Source organism: Lactuca virosa, chromosome 5, assembly GCF_052849685.1.
Source record: "Lactuca virosa cultivar CGN04683 chromosome 5, Lactuca_virosa_CGN04683_v6, whole genome shotgun sequence".
Lineage (NCBI taxonomy): Eukaryota > Viridiplantae > Streptophyta > Magnoliopsida > Asterales > Asteraceae > Lactuca > Lactuca virosa.
In genome coordinates, this window is record NC_136430.1 from 77516083 (window position 1) to 77535892 (window position 19810).

Sequence of the window (19810 nt, forward strand, 5' to 3'; positions counted from 1 at the left end):
TCTGAGGTGACCGCAATCAAGAAAGACTTACAAGCAGCCATTGCGGACCAATCCACCCAATCTCAAAAGCTGATAGCTGAGACTCACACTGCATATGAGTCCACTATCTCAGTCCTTCAAGCTACAATCAACCGACTGCAACGATCCTTATCCTCCAATTTCCATGGTCCCGAAATTCTTCAACTCACTAAGGAAATTCACAGGCTGCTCTTCAACACCACCATCCCCAACAATCAACAATTGGCAGATGCTCTTAAAGCCCAGTTCCAGGAAGTCTGTGCCAAGGTCGATGGTCTCAAACAATGGCTTGAGGAGGCTCCGGGTCTGATCTCCTCAAGAGGGGGAAGTGAAGAAGACCATCAATCCAATCATTCCAACAGTATCTCACACCATCAAAGTCCCCCCCATCATTACTGAAAGAGTTCCTTCACCGCAACCTTCACTGCAACCTTCACCGAAACCTTCACCACAACCTTCACCGCAACCTTCACCGACACCTTCACCGCAACCATCTCATCACACTCCACCGCAAAAGGAGATCACTCCTGAGCGACCAGAGACTACCCCTCACTTTAAGAATCTGGTGGATCACATGTCTTCTCCAAGCTCAAATGACTCCCCTGTCACCAAACAGAAGAAAGCTGACTGGAAAGCAGCTAAACTTGCTGAGCTCATATGGAGAGAATGCGGTTTCGACACTGTTATGGGTGAATCCTTGATAAACTCTTGGATCAATCCCCACCGCAAACTGCTGGATGACGACTACAAACCATATCTCACCTATGCTGAACCCCCCTCTGATGGCTACTGGGATGTTCCAATCTCCCTAAATGCTAAATACTTCACAGTATTTGAGCAGTTTGACCATAGCCTTCCAGACCACAAAAGACTGCCAATGGAATTCGAGAGACTTAACCGATTTTATGCAAAGCATGCCTCTCCCATTGAGAAGATATGGTCTAACGATAGACCATCAGCAGTCAAGAACATTAATCCCCGGAAATTCATGAAAGCTGACTTCATTCAATACACACTCACAAGAAGGAATCAGGACTATGTCCGCACCCAAGCTGACTTCCCCTGTATGAACTCAGAAGAAGGTTTTCTTATAGCAAAGGTGTTCCAAAACAAGTGTGAAAAGCATCCGAAGATGAAGATAGCACTTGAATGGGCAAGCACGTTTCTGAGGGAAACTGTCTGTGACTTTGCTAAAATCGACGCATACATCTACCCCACAATTGCCAAAAAGTTCGATCTACCACCACTTGATCCTGCACCGATGCCTACCGAAGGTTATCAAGAAAGATCCCTAGGTGCAACTAACTTCGCTGAACTTGGAGTCATCTTCAAAAGGAAAACCGATCAAGTCAAGTACTTCATTTCCATGACCTCCATGAACCGCCTTACAAAGAAACAACTTGAAATCTGTCGAACCGCAGTAGAAATATCGAAACATACAACTGCCAAAGTCAAGTTCGAGATTTTAAGGAGGATCACTTGGTTGGAAAATATCAGGAAGTTTTGGTGGATTCTGATCAAGTTTCTTAAATTTGATAGCTGAAGAAAAGTTAAAGAGGTCACTTAGGGGGAAATTGTTGAATCATTAAAAGTGACCCTCTTGAACTTCAGCTACCGTAGCCCACAAGCATCCGCAGTCAAGCTCCCATCAGCAGCCTCATCCGAAGTCATCTAGCCAACCGCAGTCTTCTTACTTTACTTAGTTTATCTATCTTTCTGTAATACTCTCTATTGTCCAGTATGCCTTGCATGGCTACTCTTAGAGAGTGAATAAAATGTAATTCTTTGAGTCTCTATAAATAGAGCTCATTCTCACTTGTTCAATACAACTCTGAAGCTATCTTTTCTATCTCTCTATCTGATTACGCATCTCTCCTTACTCTCAAACTTTACTAGAATATAACTGATTACAATCTCTCTTCGGAGCATGTCTCTTGTGACTTAATCACTAAGTTTGATCTCACTTATTAACTTGGCTTGAATGCATTCCTCGTGATGAATCAACTTATGTGTATACTTGATATAACAATTGTTGTCATTTCCATTTCTTTTCTTTTCCGCAACTAACTCTCTAAGTATCTAACTCTAACTTATTAATATTATTGTTGAGATTTTAGATCCTTCGAGATTAACTATTCCGCAATATACTTGTTCTAACGTTTGTTCAAGTGTGTCTCAAAGTTTTTTCTCTCAACAATTGGTATCAGAGCCATAGTGGTTGCTTTTTGAAAAATGGAACTCTGATTTTCAAAGGGCCTTCTATACCACTGAAGCTCATTTCTTAAAACAAAAAAAACAAGGAAGAATGGCACAATCGTTATCTCTGAATGTCTCCAACAGTGTTGGTGGTTCTAATCAAGCCCCAATATTGGTGGCAAATGAATATCATCATTGGTCTCAGAGAATGGAAAGATACTTAAGGAGACTTGGTAGAGATGTATGGCGATCTGTAGAAGAAGGACCACATGTTCCAGTTCTTACACCAATCCAAACTGACGACGCTAGTGCCAGACTAGGAGGAGGTCAACCAGTCATGAACCGTCCCACCAAGGATGATCTAGATAAGATGGAAAATGATGCTGTTCCTTTTTATGAAATCTCTTGTGGAGTTGCTCCTGACAACTTCGATATTATCATAAATTGCAATTCAGCAAAAGAGATCTGGGAAGTTCTCGAGAATTTGTATGAAGGCTCAGAACAAGCACATGATAAGAAGCTTACAACCGCACTCAATGAGTTCAACAACTTCAAAGCTCATACTGGCGAAAGTTTGGAAGACTCCTTCAAAAGGTTCAACCTGATAGTCACCAAGTTATCCAATGCGGGCACCATCCGCAGTAACCATGAAACAAATCTTCAGTTTCTTAATGGTTTGGGAAGACATTGGACTATGGCTAAAATGATAGTCCAAGGCGATAGAAAAATTCATTCTTTGTCTCTCTATAAGCTCTACGGAGAACTGCAAGCACAAGAATTCACCGTACTCAAAGACTGTGCTGACTTCGGAGGACCACTTGCTCTCATAGCACAAGCTCCACATAATCAATCCTGCTCTCCCTCGTATGACACTCCTCTGCAGTCATACGAAGCTGACTCAGAGTATGATGATGAAGAAGAATTTCAGAAGGCTATTGCTCTGGTTAGCCAACAATTCAATCGACTACCACCTCCTTCCTTTCGTAAGAATCAGCAGTTCAACAAACCTCCATTCAACCGTAACTTCAATCCACAGAATAACCATTCTCGTTACCCCAAAAGTTCTCATCCACCACCGCAATCTCAAAATACTCAACCAAAGGAGGCACCGCAGTCTACTCAAACCACTAACTCCGGTACTCCCTCAGAAGACAAAACTGATGTTGTGATTTGTCACAAATGCAACAAAGAGAATCATTTTGCAAGAGGTTGTAAGGCCAATATAGTAAAAGACAGAGCATTCTACCTTAGAATGGTTCAAGAATTGGAAGATAAGGAAAAGGCAAGGGCGTACGTTGCTCATGTCAAAAGAGACCACCAAGTTTGGTCATCCGGAGATGAAGAAGAAACCATCAGCAGTATCAAAGGAAAGGGCAAAATCTGCATGCTGGCAACTACGGAAGACGATGGCTCTTCAAAGCTGGAAAAGAATTACTACTACATGGCTAAGGATGGAACTCTAAGCATCGTCGAACAGGTAAAAATCATGATCCAAACTCTAAACTATAGCATGCATGACTGTCAACCCTTCATAGATGATCTTAATGACACGTGTGCTGCCGTCCTTACAGACTATAACAAAGCCTTAAATGAGAAGAACAATGCGTCCCAAGAAATGTTCCATGTGAGAGGACGACTGGATAACAAAAGACTCAAAATGGCTATGTTAGAAAAGGACTTAGAGTTAGAAAAAGATGCATGAATGTTGAGGGAAACACAATTAGAGATAGCTTTGAACCAGAGAGATTTAGCTCAGAGTGAAATTATACGTTTAAATCTTTTAATAGAAAAATTGTTCAATGAAAGTGAAGCTATTGAAAATTTGGTAAATAATGGAACCGTGGACAATACATACAATTGGGGTTGGTCAAATGGATATCCTACCGCAACAGATTCCTCACCCCGGTTTAAGAAAGATCGACTGTATGTCCCTCCTGACCGAGAATTTCATTTCCCAGTCAATGACAAGACTTTTCCCGAAGATATCAGAACACACTTCGGTAGACTTCATGATCTAAGTAATAATTACGTCATTGAGGAAATTGTGCCTGAGGTTTCGGATCACACAAGTGATCTGACTCCTATCTGTGACACAATCCATTCAAATTCTCAGACCTCATCCGGAGTTGATGAAGCAATTGTCGTTGAGGGCCCCGAAGTCTCGAAAGACTTCCCATCTCTGCCCTCAGACCGCAGTGTCTCACACTATAGTCAGAAGTCCCACAAAAGTCCCGCTGAAGTCCCAACTCAGACTTACTCTGCGGTAGTTAAATCATCTTTACCGCATTCCTCAATAAAAAGCTTTGTGACTCTCCAACCAATTCATCATGAATTACCCATAGAGAACTTTGAAGTAGGTCAATGCTCTCAAAACCCTGAATCTTCAAGTTCGGATGAGTCAAGTCCTCATCCTCAAAAATTTTCTAAGAACTCCAGGAAACCGCATCTGAACACAAATGACTGCGGTTCTCCAAAAACTTTAGCAAAAAAGGCTTTCAAAGAGGAAATTCGATCCCGAGGTACAAACAGACAAAACTTTTCGAAAAACAAAAGGCATATCAGATTTCCAAAATCTAAGAGTCCAGAAAAATTCGTTTTCTCTCATTACTTTTCAAAAAACTCTCTAATCAAGAAAACATGCAAAAAGGAATGTACGGTTTCATCAGTCATTCCAAAGTCATCTGACACAGCTCAAAAGAAAGAAAGGTCTTTTCGAAGCAATGGCTTTCAAATCTATTCCTCAGATGATCCGAAATGGAAGGGTATCTTGCCCACTCCAACACTTTTAAAGTCACATCAAAATTTAAACAAGGAAAAGGGTATTTTACCAAATCCAACAAAAGGTCCAAAAGATCTACACGTGTTCACTCTTTTTCGAAACAAACTTTTTCAAAATCCAACAGCAACAATGTCAGATCTTACCAACCTCGGACCGGTCACAAGCCTACTCCATCGTTTAGACCGCTGACCAAACAAAGAGTCAGAGCAAAAGACAAAATTTCAGCTTGTCAATGTCAGTGCAGATGTCAAAGTCGTTCATATTACGTCAAATCTAGTTCGATTCAGAAACCTCGTAACTTTTCAAAAAATCCAAAAACTCACAAACACCCAGGACTAGGATTAAATATTGACACGAAACCAGTCCATACATCATTCAGAAACTCATCTGTTGTCCCAGGCTCCAAACTAGTTTGGATGCCTAAACTAACCGTGTAATTCTCAGGCTTTGTGCAAGGAGGAACAAGAAGAAGAATGGTTAATCGACAGTGCCTGCTCCTTGCATATGACCGGAAGGTTAGAATACCTTCGGGATTTCAGGCCAATTTGCAACGGTGGAAATGTTACATTCGGCAACAATGCGAATGGGATAATCCGAGGTTATGGTGTTCTTACTACGGGCAACTTCTCTATTCAAAAGGTTGCTTATGTAGAAAGCCTTAAACACAATCTCATCAGTGTTGGCCAACTATGTAAGGCAGGCCATCGAGTTGAATTTGATGATCAATTTTGCTATGTAATGACAAGTGATAGGAACACATGTTTGATGAAGTCTCGATCCGAAGGTACTATGTATCCTATGGATGTCTCTCTGATCATAGGCAAACCACAATTATGCTTCCTATCCAAAGCAGTATCTGAAGTCAGCTGGCTATGGCACCGCAAGCTAGCTCATCTCAACTTCAGATACATCAACAATTTGGTCACTGGAGAACTAGTTAGAGGACTCCCTATTCTCAAGTTCAGCAATGGCACTCTCTGTCCTGCATGTGAATGTGGAAAGCAATCCAAAGCAAGTCACCCCATGGTGATTGACTCGTCAATCTCTGAACCACTGGAGCTCCTGCACATTGATCTCTGCGGTCCATCTACCGTAGCCAGTCTCCATCACAAGAAATACATACTGGTTATAGTATATGATTACACACGCTTCACATGGGTCTTCTTTCTTCGACTCAAATCAGAAACACCGCAGATTCTCATCAATTTCATCAAAGAGATAGAACTCCAGATCAAGCTACCAGTTCGACGCATCCGAAGTGATAATAGAACCGAGTTTACTAATCATTTCATAAATGGTTTCTTGGTTTCCAAGGGTATCTCTCACAACTTCTCCGCTCCCTACACACCGCAACAAAATGGGGTAGTAGAGAGAAGGAACCGCACTCTAGTAGAAGCAGTGGCCACTGCATGATTTGTACATAATCAAAGTATTGTATGTAAGCGACTCAGCAAAACACCGTATGAGGGCCTTAACAACCGCAAGCCAAATGTCCGCTTCTTTCATATCTTTGGGTGTAGATGTTTTGTGATCAATAACAGAGATCATCTTAACAAGTTTGCACCAAAGTCTGATGAAGGTATCTTCCTTGGCTACTCCACTAACAAGGTTGCTTATAGAGTTCTCATTAGACGCAGAAGGTTGATAATTGAAAGCTTCGATGTGAAATTTGATGACTATCACATCCGCGACATCGCTCCATCGACTGAAACCACATCAATCCTGGAAAGTGATATTCCTGCCTCTTCGGGTCCATTAAACCTAGTTGAAGTCAACTATGACGATCTCTTCGACCCTATAGAAACAGCCAAATTATCAGAAGTTATTATGTCTCAGGAAGCTCAATAGCAGCATGCTGATGTATCTGGTCCATCACTATCCGAAGTAGCATCTCTCAATACTTCCACCTCACCGGTTGAGGGGGAAAGCTCTACTCTGGATCAAGCAACAACCATCGAGGTTCCAGTACTTGATGTAGCTCAAGTTCCTATCCGCAGAGAATCATTACCATCCAACGTTTCTTCCAACTCGGATGATGAAAACATAGAGAACATTGACACAAGAACAGACTCCAGGATTATAACTCTCCCATCCGTAATCGCGGGGGAACCTTCTCAGGTTCAAGGGGAACTCCCATAAGAGTATGATGGGAGTTCCCCTTGAACCTGAGAAGGTTCCCCCTTGATTGCGGATGGAGTGATCTGAGGATCATCTAAGGAATATATTTGAAAGCCATTGCTTCGAAAAGACCTTTATTTCTTTTGAGTTGTGTCAGATGACTTTGGAATGACTGATGATCCAGGGGGAACCTCTTCCAACTGCTCGATGGGAACTCCCATCAGCAATCCAGGGGGAACCTCTTCCAACTGCTCAAGAAAATTCCATTCTCGCTCCAACAATCCAAGATGACTCAACAGGATGTTCTCAAGTCCAGGGGGAACTGCCATCTCCACTACCGCAGCTGCTGATTTCTGGACTCTTAGATTTTGGAAATCTAATATGCCTTTTGTTTTTCGAAAAGTTTTGTCTGTTTGTACCTCGGGATCGAATTTCCTCTTTGAAAGCCTTTTTTGCTAAAGTTTTTGGAGAACCGCAGTCATTTGTGTTCAGATGCGGTTTCCTAGAGTTCTTAGAAAATTTTTGGAGGATGAGGACTTGACTCATCCGAACTTGAAGATTCAGGGTTTTGAGAGCATTGACCTACTTCAAAGTTCTCTATGGGTAATTCATGATGAATTGGTTGGAGAGTCACAGAGCTTTTTATTGAGGACTGCGGTAAAGATGATTTGAGTACCGCAGAGTAAGTCTGACTTGGGACTTCAGTGGGACTTTTGTGGGACTTCTGACTACAGTGTGAGACACTGCGGTCTGAGGGCAGAGATGGGAAGTCTTTCGAGACTTCGGGGCCCTCAATGATAATTTCTTCGTCAACTACGGATGAGGTCTGAGAATTTGAATGGATTGTGTCACAAATAAGAGTCAGATCACTTGTGTGATCCGAAACATCAGGCACAATTTCCTCAATGACACAATTATTACTTAGATCATGAAGTCTACCGAAGTGTGTTCTGATATCTTCGGGAAAAGTCTTGTCATTGACTGGGAAATGAAATTCTCGGTCAGGACGGATATGAAAGTCTTGTCATTGACCGAAGGGCATCACAACAAATTTGTAATGACCGTATCGAGTTCGAAAGGCTGTTTTTGGAATGTCCTCTTCCCGAACTCGGAGTTGATGATAACCGGATATCAGATCTATTTTTGAGAAATAACTGGCTCCTTGAAGCTGGTTAAATAGATCATCAATTCGAGGAAGTGGGTATCAGTTTTTGACAGTGAGCTTGGTTAATTCTCTATAGTCCATGCACATTTTGAAAGATCCGTCCTTTTTCTTGACAAACAAGACCGGAGCTCCCCAGGGTGAGAAGCTTGGTCGGATGAATCCTTTGTTCAACAACTCGCTTATTTGGTTGGATAACTCCTGTATTTCGGCGGGAGCTAACCTGTAGGGTGATTTGCCAATTTATGTGGCTCCTGGTATTAGGTCGATTCGAAATTCGACCTGTCTTTCTGGGGGTATTCCCGGAAGATCTTCAGGAAATACATCCGGGAAGTCACATGCCACTCGAATGTCTTGAATGTTTACTTCTTCTTTGGTCTTATCCACAACATGAGCAAGGAATGCGTAGTTCTTCTTGTGTAGGCACTTTTGTGCCTTGATGCACGAGATAAGGCGAAGATTGGCTCCAGGTTTATCACCATAGATTATTAGGGTTTCATGATTGGGGAGAGGAAGGTGAACAACCTTCTCGCGACACATAATATCAGCATAATGGGGGCTTAACCAATCCATGCCGATTATCACATCAAAACTCCTAACATTTACTGGCATCAAATCTATTTGAAAAGAGTGATTGTTTAGTATTAATGTGCACCCTACATAGAAATCTTTGGTTGTTTCAGTTTTCCTATTAGCCATTTCCACCGTGAAGGCTTCGTTGAGCTTCTGGGGTTGTTGATTTAGTAAGTGTTTGAATTTATTACTAACGAAACTTCGCTCCGTCCCACTATCAAATAAAATGCATGCGTATGTGTTGTTAAGTAGGAACGTACCAGTAACAATTGTTGGGTCCTGAACTGCTTCACCTTGACCCAAGGTCAGTACCCTTCCTGATGTTCCTGCCCCCTGGTTGTTTGCTTTGGGGCAGTCGCGCTTGAAATGACCGGTTCCTCCACACCCATAGCAGGTGTAACTGGCCCCAACATTGTTATTGTTGTTACTGTTGTTGCGATTGTTGTTGTTGTTGTTGTTGTTCGACTGTTGGTTCTGTTGAGGCTGAGTTCTACAGTATCTTGCAGTGTGACCCTTTCAGTTGCAGCTTGTGGAATGCATATCCCTGCATTCTCCGTGATGGTGGAAATTGCATTTGCTGCACTTGGGTAGGGTCCCTGAGTATTGTTTGGGAGCATTTGGTGTGGATGAGACTGGAGCATGTGGTGTTGTGGTAGCTTGAGTAGCAGCATGGACAGCCACAATTTGTTGCTTCGTTGATGAATCTGAGTTTTGTCGTCCCTTTCGCTTGTTGTTCTTACCCTTCTTGTTACCACCTTCCTTTTTAACTTCCGCTTCCCCTGCTTTGGCACCCTTTTTGTTGCCATGGTCGTATAGTTTCTTGGGTAGTCTTTTTGCACTGTCATACGTGGTCGGGTTTGCTGCTATCACATTCCCTTGGATTGGCGCGGTCAATCCCCAAATAAATCTTTCAATCTTCTTCCCTTCAGATGTGATCATTCCTAGACACAAGAGAGACAACTCACTAAACCTTGATATGTAGGCATCGATGTCAGATTTTTGAACCGTGAGGTTCCACAGCTCTTGCTCCATTTTCTGGATTTCTCCCCTTGGACAATACTTGGCCAACAACATTTCCTTAAGCTCCACCCATGGAATAGCGTTCGCCACCAGGAGTGTCATGGCCTCCACGTGACCATTCCACCAAGAGAGAGCTTGATCGACGAATGTGCAGGCCGCAAACTTGACCTTGCACCCCTCCGGACATCCGCAGATCTCAAACAATGATTCCACCTCTTCTATCCATATTTTCAGGGTTATTACGCCTCCCGTCCCGTTGAAGGTTCGAGGCTTGGCGTTTGTGAAGTCTTTGTAGGTACAGGTTCTTGTGGGTCCATGATTTGTTCCCTGATTTATGCTTCCGGTTCCCTGCCCGTGTCCTTTCACCGTTGTTTCCCTTGCAAATCTGTGCCAGTTCTGCAGTGACCGCAACTGACACTACCGCTTGGAATGCGGTTGAGTTTATTTCTGGCGACGTCGGTGTCGTGTTGTTTCAGCGGTTTGGTCTTTGAGGTATCTTTTTTTGTCATGGAACGGAAAGATGTTGAGTATCCGATGTACTTAGTTTCACGATTTCTTGGTTATAGCACAAGGTTAGTGATTCGGTTGTGTATAAGTGAGTGGATGGATACAATAAACATGTAGTAAAAGTAATAAAACACATAGCAGATAACAACATCATGATAAAATATATATCCGTTTTCATTAATGATAAACTTTTGAGTACATGAAAATTTGCCTATATAAGGCATACAACACATGCAGTAAAATACAATTCGACAGAGTAACGACTCCATGAGTAGTGTAGTCACATAATCATGTAGTCGATATACATAGGGTAGTACATAAAAGAAAAATATAACGGTGGTACGTGAATGGGTACTAGTTGCGACGGGATGGGTCTGGTGGTGAAATCACATGCCAAAGTGTTGTGCCACGAGATCAGCCATCTCAGTCCTCTCCCTAACGACCTCGTCCCTCTCGTGTTCCGCCTGAACAGCTCAGGCCTCTGCTGCTAATAGTTGTTGCCGAAGGGTGGCAACCTCCTCCTCTAAGGAGCGAGTCCTATCGATGGGATCCTGTGGTGCTGCGGAGTGATCCTGTACTATCTCTAAAGTGGGAGGCTCACTGGGGACTTCAATAGCGTCCCCATCCTCCTCCATGATCTCATCGGATTCTCCAAACTCGTAATCCGTCTCCATGTACTCCTCGGGCCCAACATCAGGCGCTGCCTCCTGACCTATTACAGGGTCTTCCTCGATCATTTTGTGGGCCACTAGGGCCTGGTAGTAAAGGATGCCTTGATGTGCCTCATCCATGGCGACTGCGCGAGAAACTGGGAGTGAGAAGTGTGTAAAAAGAGTATGCATATAGTATTTCCAAAAATACTCCTATAGAATATTTAATTATTTAAGTTTGAGTTGCTTAAAGATTTTGGATACGAGGTAAGCTTCTAGATCCATTTCCCACCATGATTACTCCCAAACACATGTTGGTCATATTTTGAATAAATATAGTTGATCAGGCTATACTTATCCCCAATGTGACTACATAACTGTCCGGGTTTAATCACATTGTTCAATTTCCTCCAGAGACTTTTAATATTATAGTTTTAATGTATACCTAGGTATCATTTTATTCAGAGTGTTTTAGTCCCAATGTATTTATAGTTGCATATCAAGTATGATTAGATATGCCAGTTTACTATAAACAATGCTTTGATACCAATCTGTCACACCCCTGAACCAGACGGCGGAAACGTCCGGGGGCTTGTGCGTGACTTCATCCTGTAATATCATCACAATGTATATAATATATACAAGACAACACCATCATCATACATATCAAAATACAACCATCATTGTTTACATCAAGTATAGTATCATAGATTACATGCCAATATATTCAATGTATGATGATAACAAAATACGACAAATTCCACATGTTCTTGTAGACTTTTCCGCTTAACAATTCCCTGAGAATACAAGTTATTTTGAAAATGTCAACATAAATAATGTTGGTGAGTTCATAAGCATGTTTAAATGAAAAGTTTTGTATTGTTCGTAAAACACTAGAAAATCCAATATTTTCTGTAAAATGGTTTGAAAGTGATGTATCAAAATCAAGGATTAATGCATGTGTGTTTTCTGTTTTTGGAATGTATATAAAAATGTAATCCAGATAAAAATCCTGTATTTTCTGTTGTAAGTAGAAGATATTGTTTAACTGTATGATTCCCCAGAAAATCCGATATTTTCTGTTTATAAAAGTGTCGTGGTCTTAAAACCCTAAGACCGAATATCAGTGTATGTATGTTTTCGTATCGACAAGATTTTATATGTATTCCCTAATTTATGATGGAGAGAATCTCCATGTGAGCCGTTTTAACCATACTTGATTATGAGAAATTCGCCTGTCGTGGCGTTTTCAGGCGCCGAATTGTTTATGGTAAGGTTTGTCACCCTAGACTGGCCTAGTCTAACTGTAGCGAACAGCTCATGTGTGGGGTGTCACCCCGTATAGATCTATACACAAACTCTCGCTCTCCCTCCAGGAGACTCTGGTTATAACTACAGGCTACGATCTTACACTCTAGAGGTGTCAACCGACATGTCTCACTAGATCCTTAACTGAGTTTACGCGAATATTGTATCATGTTATGTATAATGTTCTCCATGTACGTTTTATGTTTCAAAAGTCCAAAGAGTATGTATGTGAATGTACGAGGCCCAACAGACATGTAGAAGGACCACTAAGGCCCAATAAACATATAATGTATAGTCCAGGCCCAATAAGCATGTAAATGCGCCACTAAGGCCCAAATAAACATGTAATGTATAATCCTAGCCTAATAAGCATGTAAATGGGCTACTAAGGCCCAATAACATGAAATGTAAGTATTACACACAATAAACATGTAATCGGTGAATTTAGTTCGTTGGTTATTACATTGTTTGTTTTAGCTTTGATTGTTTTCTAAAATGGCATAAAAAGGCCACTTTTTGTAATTTTGACATTTTTGGCCCATTAAGCCGAAAATTAAATTTAGGCACCTTTTTGGTAAAAATTGACACTTTAGGTCCCTTAAGACCAAAAGTTTACATTTATGGGCTTATTTCAATTAAAATGACATTTTCGGCCCAATATTATGAAAATTAACATCTTCGGCCCAATTATATAAAAATTGACATTTTCGGCCCAACTTAATAAAATTGGCAATTTCAACCTTTTTTAACCGAAAAACAACCTTTTTGGCTCAATTTTCTTTGAATGACAATTTAGTCCACAAAATTCTTAATTTTTCCAATATTGGCCCATAAAACCGTGAAGGCCCAATTTAAGCCCATTTTGTGAAAAATTTACTCTTTTGGCCCCTTTTAAAACCATAGTATCATAAAATCCCGTTTTTTATATAAACATGACTCTTTGGTTCTTGAAAAACCGTAAGTATCATAAAAGCTTCATCTTCTTTTGTTTATTTGTCAAAAATTGTCCCTTTACAAGATTTTGTTTAGTTTTTCAACATCCTTAACATGTTTCACACTTTCATCCTTAGGGTAAGTTGCATAAAGTGTTTTAGTTGACAATATTGTCAACACTTGATAGAGTTTTCGAGATCTAAGAAGTTTCTTCACATAATCACAACATATAACTTAGAAAACACACATAAACATGCATAAATACATAGATCTATCACATAAGCAACTTGTATCCTCCCCCAAAACATAGTAAAACCGAAAAACAAGGGGTATGAACTCACTTTGGGTTGTTGTTCTCGGTTTGATGAAGAGTTTGAAGAAGATTTTCGGCCTTAGGAGTTTCCTTGAGGAGGTTTTCGAAATCTATCAAGTTCAAGAGTATAGATCATGAAATGATGTGGGTTAGGAAGAGATTTTTGATGTAATCTTGAAGTTAAACCATAGGTTTAGGCAAGGAATTACCAAGAGTGATGAACTTGATGAAAAACCTCTTGTAAACACACACCAAAGTCACGAAAATGACAAGGGAAGTGAGGGAATTTTCCTTGAGCTTGAGAGGAATTATGAGAGAGTTTGAAAGTGAAAATGTATGTGTTTGTGGGTGCTTTTGGACAAGAATTAAGAAGATAGGGGAGGGAGTAGATTTTGGTTATTACATGACGGATTAAGAAAACCTAGCCTAGATTACCACTAAACAAAAATTAGGTGTCAAGCTTGTAATTTACTTGCTTTCTTCATTTTTTTTTACCAATATGTATATATATATATATATATATATATATATATATATATATATATATCTGTGTGTGGGGGCCGAGATTTTTGGAGAAAGGAAAAGTTTTTGGCCCTACTTGCTTGATTTTGAAATCATGAGGCCCAAATGGATGGTTCTCGGCCCATTGGGCCCTTATGAGGGTTCACGGCCCAATAGGATAAAACGAATGGAGTTTATGGCCCATTAGGGCTAATGAAATCATTTATGGCCCAACATGGCCCAATAGGGATAAAATGAACTATTCTAGGCCCACATGACCGAAAATGTTTTAGTTTCATAAACGTGGGTTTAGTTAGAGCCCAATTAGGGTTCATTGGCCCAAAATAGTCAAATTGAAAGTTTATTGGTCCATTAGGCCCAATATGAGGATCCTAGTCCATATTAACTTGAACCGGGATTTCTAGGGTTTTCAACCCATAGTTGACTATATGAAATATATTGTATTAGGTTTTGGGCTTCTTGAGTGAGGTTCGATTCAAATGGATGATTTTGATTAAGCATATAGTATGATTTTCACTTAGAGTACATGCCTTACAATAGATGATGTTTACATGAGAATAGAATTTCCTAGCTAAAAATGCTAGTTGTGACAATGGGATTCTCTTGAATCCAACTACATGACTAAAGATGCTTCAAGTAAGAAGTTTCTTGTCAGTAACTTTTTAGGTTACAAGATGTCTGACTCCAGGCCCATTCTGGAACAATTACGTGAAATGTTAAGGATCTCGGGACAGTTTTCTCAAAATAATCTAAAAATGGATGAAGCCATTTTCTGTGGCTGTGACTATTGACAAACTGCCCCCTTCATGGAAAGATTTTAAACACAATCTAAAACATAACAAAAAGGAATTGACTTTGACTTAACTTGGAAGCCATTTATGGACTAGAGAGTCATTAAGGACTCAAGAACTTGATAAAAATCTGAAAGGCAAGAATCAAGTTGGTTCCTCTTTTGAGAACATGGTTGAAAGAGAAAGTTCAAAGAATCCGAAGAAGTTTAAGGGAAAAAGGAAGTTCAAAGGAAGGGATGATAAGTCTTCCAACAAGAAAGCAAAAGTGGTTTGTTGGAATTGTAACAAATCGGGTCACTTCAAGAAATATTGTTGTCTTCGCAAAGTGAATAAGGATACTGTTGGACCAAGTGGATCCAAGATCCAGAAAAGCAACCAGGTCAGTTTTCTATCTTCATGTAGAATTCTAAATATGTTCAGAATTATATTTCTATGAATTTTTAAGCATTTTATGTTTAGGATGATGATAATGTTGCATGATGGGTTGATTTGGGAGCAACAAGCATATATGTAAAGATATTTGTTGGTTCAAGGAATGTCAACCAATAGAAGATGGATATGTGGTGAAAATGGGAAATGTTGCTACTGAACCAATCAAATGTTTTGCTTTACTTTACTTCTGGAAAATGTTTGTGTCAGAACAATGTTTTATATGTTACGGGGATTCAAAAGAATCTCGTGTCTAAAATTGTATCAAATAATTATACTTACAAATAAGTACTAGAAAGTGACAAGTATATCTTTTCAAGACATGGTTCTTTAATGGGTTTCGGTTATGTATGCAATGGAATGATTAAGGTTAATGTAAATTGTTGGGTCTAGAAGTGTTGCGTCCTTGGGCTCGGTCCTTAGCCCAGTTTTGTTATCCGGTTTGGGCCTGTCCAACCGTGATTGTTTTATTAGGGTTTAGTATTTAAGGTGCATGCATTCATCCTTTATTGGTAGCGCTTCATTTATTATTTTGATAATTGTACTACAAACCCTAGCTCGCCTCTACAGTGGAAGTTCTTCATCGAGCTCTGCTGAGGTGTGACTACATTTGAATCATTAAGAATTACTTGATTCTATATCGTGTTTACTGTGTTTGTTTGCTTTTATTGTTTAGCCTGTTGAAGATCTAATCGATCTAAGAGTTATTTTTCAACTCAACAATTGGTATCAGAGCAGGAGACTGTGTAATACATACGCATATCTTCTGTTTGAAGAATCCTTTAGGGTTTCTGCTTTTATCAATATAAAGACGCTGTCTTCCTCCTGTCGATGGTATCTCTAGTGTTTGATAAAACCCTAAGTTCAACGTTACAAGTCTGATTCTAACAGAACACGTTCATCATGTCTCACGATGACTCTCAAAGCAATCCGATCAACATCTCCAACAGCATAGGATCAACTAAAAGGATTCCCATACTCTACACTCAAGATTATGAAGTATGGGCGCATCACTTCGAAGATTATGTTGTTGGATCTGAAGAAAATGGCTACTTGATCTGGGAAGCAATAACATTGGGTCTGTTTGTTGACTCTGGAACAAATCGAACAGTCAAGACTTAAAAAGAGTATAACCAACTCCTGACGGACGAGGATAAGATGCCTCAAGACGAAAAAGACAAGGTTTTATGTAACGTCAAAGCCATGAGGATGATCCGATTCGCATTACAATCCGATACCTTTCGTCTGGTGAGTTCATGCACAACAGCTAAAGAAATATTGCATAGGTTGAAAGAATTATATTCAACAGATGAAGATCTAGAGCACTCGATCCAAACCCTTTTTCTCTTTGAGTTTGGTGCTTTTGAACAGAAGCCTGAAGATAAGCTTGTTCAGACATTCGAGCGATTCAATCATCTGCTAAGTAAGATGATGAAACATGGCATTGAAAGGAAGGTGATTGAACAAAAGGTTACATTTATGAATGGTTTAAGGCCCGAATGGATGGCGGTAGTTTCAACTGTGAAGGCTCATGAGCAATTTAAAACATATTCACTAGCGAAACTGATGGGTATTCTAAAATCTCATGAAAGTGTGGTGACGAAGGAAGCAAAAGTAGTTTCAGATGTGGGTTCACTGGCCCTCGTTTCTAAAAGCAAAAATGTAGCAAACGAGGAGGAGGAATCTGATTTGTCTGAGTTTGATCTATCCAACGAAGAATATGCTATGATGGTCACAAACCCAAAGAAGTTTGCTCGCAGAAAAATCCCAGTCAATAAGAACTGAAGAACAACACCCAAAAGGACGATGAGTTCTTTGGGAATTTTCTGCGAGCAAACTTCTTTGGGTTTGTCACAAGGTGAAGGAAGAACCCAGTCAAAACATTCCCAGTCAATAAGAACCGAACTCATCATCAACAACGTTCTAAAAAGGTGAAGGAAGAACCGAAGAACAACACCCAAAAGGACGATGAGAAGAAGGAGAGTAAACTTGTGGGAGACTCTGGGTACGATTGCAACTACTGTCATGGCAAGAACCACTTTGCCAAGGATTTTATGCTAAGACAGATGGCTGAGAAGAAGGAGGGTGAAGATGACAAGACTTACTACATTAGAAAGCTGGAGGAGATAAAGAAGAAGAAAACTGCCAACGTTTCCATGAATGCTTTTATTGTGCAGGAAAACGTTGTTGATGATGAGTTCGGTGGAGTGGAATTTTGGTCCACAAATTTTGAGGATGAGGAGGTATGCAGACCCTCGCATGGAAGAGCATATGTAGCGAGAGAAGGAGTTGCTGAGTCGGCTGGGAGACGCTTAATGGTTTCAACCGAAAGTAAGCATGAGGAAGCGAAGGTCATGGAAGATAGATGTTTCGCAGCCAAGCCCATGAGTGAAAAGATCAGCGACTACGAACAGTTGATCAAGAAGGTACAAACTATCCTAGAATCTCATAAAGTACCAATAACAAACTATGAAAAAGACTTAAATGTTTTAAAATCCAAGTTTTCCAATTTAAGTGGTAGTCTTATGCAAACACGCTTAGCCAATTCTAACCTAACTGACCAACTCAGCAGGGAATCTTCCAAGAGTGAGGAGAGAAGAATATGGATTCAGCAGAAGGAGTTTAAGTTGAGTAGGGCTAGGGATGAACTTATTTATTTGCAAAGAGACAATTTGAAATTTTTGAAACAACGAAATGTTTTCTGTTTGATAGCAAAACGTCTATATACTAATATCACTCAGTTATATTTAGATTGTGAGATAGGAAAACAGATTCATAAAATGATTTTGCCTTTTCTTGAATTTAAGGAGGACGAAATCATTGCTGAATGTGAATCTATAATGTCCTCAGATGAAATCTCTATCACCTACAAATATGGACTCGACAAAATAGAATCTTTCATTGAGTCTAAAGAACATAAGTGTATGCCTAAAAATTTGCTGGACGAAAATGATAAATTAAAAATAAAGACCGAGATTATACAGAAATTTGACTCACCCAACGCCAAATTGAGTTCAGAAAATAAAATCAATTTAGAAACCACTTCTGAATTTGATGAAGAGAGTGAGATGAGTGAAATCTCTGTAGAAGACGTTGTCGATTGTTCAGAATTCATTAAAAGCGAACCCGAACCAACAAAACCCCTCATATCTGAAAGTTCGGTTCAATACGCTCGGGTGTCAAAGAACAAATCAAAGAAGCTAAAAGAAAAAGATGTTGTCTATCAGAAGGTTCAAACGACTCCAAATCAAGTGTATGATGTGACTGGTGTAACTAAGAAGCAAACGGTGGAGTTAACATCAATGCTTGACAAAGATAATGCTGAAGGATGTGATAACTTCTTCTGGTCGGCTCCCATCGATAATGCAGACGAAACAGTTGGTCTGTCGGAGCAAACCTCATGGAGAGTTAAGGGACGATACATACCCGAACCCCTCAACAAGCCCTCAAGCTTCGATAAACGCAACACAAGTGGTACAAAAGATATACCAGCGGAACCACTGAAAGCGAAGCCTAAGGCCAACATTCACTTGACTCAAGATCAAATTGCTAAACAGAAACGACAGAGGAACAAAAGATACATGAAGAATCTCAATGAGAGAAAGCAGTTTTGGCACTCACAAAACCCCTCTTATGTTCGCTCTGAAAAAGCTTCTACTCTAAAAAAGGAAGCACAGGCCAAGTCCCAATCCAGCAATCAACATCAATCGTACCGTCAGGAGAACCGAACGACCCGTTTCGGCCCTAATACTTGTGGTCACAAGAACCAAAAGACAAGTTTTGGTCCCAGCTCCTACTATGCCAAAAACCGAAAGTCCAATTTCGGTCCCAACACAAGAGCTCAGAACCGAAAGTCCAGTTTCAGTCCCAACACAAGAGTTCAGAACCGAAAGTCCAGTTTCGGTCCCAACACAAGAGCTTAGAACCGAAAGTCCAGTTTCGGTCCCAACACAAGAGTTCAAAACCGAAAGTCAAGTTTCGGTCCCAAATCCCTTCCTCCTAACTCTCGTCCTAAACCCAACTCCGTGAACGATGTCAAAGGAAAAGGAAGGCCGTACTCAGATACTGAAAACCAAAACACCAAAAAGTCAGCTACCCCTAGATCATCCAAGAAAAACTATACTGAGAAATCTACTAACAATAACACACACCAGTTAAAACAAGATGAAAATAAAATAAAAGTTTACACCATAAAACGAAAAGATGAAACCACATTAATAAAAAGAACATATACGTTTGATCTTTCAGTTGCAATTCCCTATTCTGTAAAAGACTCACAAGGACCCAAGAGACTTTGGGTTCCTAAATCTGCTTAATTTTGCAGGTTCTCAGTGACGAGCAGTTTGACGAAGAATGGTATATTGACAGGGGCTGCTCTCGTCACATGACTGGAAGAAGGGAAGAACTTAGGGAGTTTTGGTCCCTTAAGGATGGTGGATGTGTGAAATACGGAAACAACTCTTACGGCACGATCAAAGGATATGGCATGAT